The sequence below is a fragment of the Pygocentrus nattereri genome, chromosome 22, assembly GCF_015220715.1.
Source record: "Pygocentrus nattereri isolate fPygNat1 chromosome 22, fPygNat1.pri, whole genome shotgun sequence".
NCBI classification, from domain to species: domain Eukaryota; kingdom Metazoa; phylum Chordata; class Actinopteri; order Characiformes; family Serrasalmidae; genus Pygocentrus; species Pygocentrus nattereri.
The window spans coordinates 21,165,439-21,166,185 of NC_051232.1; positions in this window are offsets into that span (position 1 = coordinate 21,165,439).

The following is a 747-nucleotide window of genomic DNA, read 5'->3' on the forward strand; positions in this document are numbered from 1 at the left end:
TGATTAGATAACTACATGAATGAGTACATGTACAGATATTCCTGGTAAAGTGCTCAGTGAGCATACATACATATTCATACATATACATACAGACCTATTCATTTAACACCATAGACTACTATTTTTACTATTATTTCTGCACAGCCACTGCAAAGGAAACGAAAGCTGATTACAGGTAAAAGGTGTTATATATTTATTTCTGCGTATGGAGGTTTCAGACAGATCAGTTATGGACATTAGAACTGGTCTGTGCACTGACCTTCTGAAGCATTATTATGGATATAACGGGTTTCAGACCTGGAGAAGTTCTGACTAAGACAGACAGAATAAAAGCTGTTCCAATGCCATTTAAATGTCAAAAAAAGAAAAAAAAATATCTTACTGTATCATTTTGGCATATTAGCTGATTTAAGGCAGTTACAGCCTCTAATGAGGAAATTCTGTTCAGTTCAATTCAGTTCAGCTCAGTTCTATGCAGTTTATTTAAGTTCCGTTCAAATGAGTTTGCTTGAGTTTAATTGAGAGAGGGAGAATAAAGAGAGAGAGAGAGAGAGAGAGAGAGAGAGATTTTTATTTATTTATTTCATCACATTGATTAATTAATTATGATTACAGACAAAAGAGCTGATCATAACGTTAACACACACACACACACACACACAATAGCAACAGTGTTCTCCCTCACCTTAATGAATAATTCACACCCAGAGTGTGTGTGTGTGTGTGTGTGTGTGTGTGAGAGAGAGA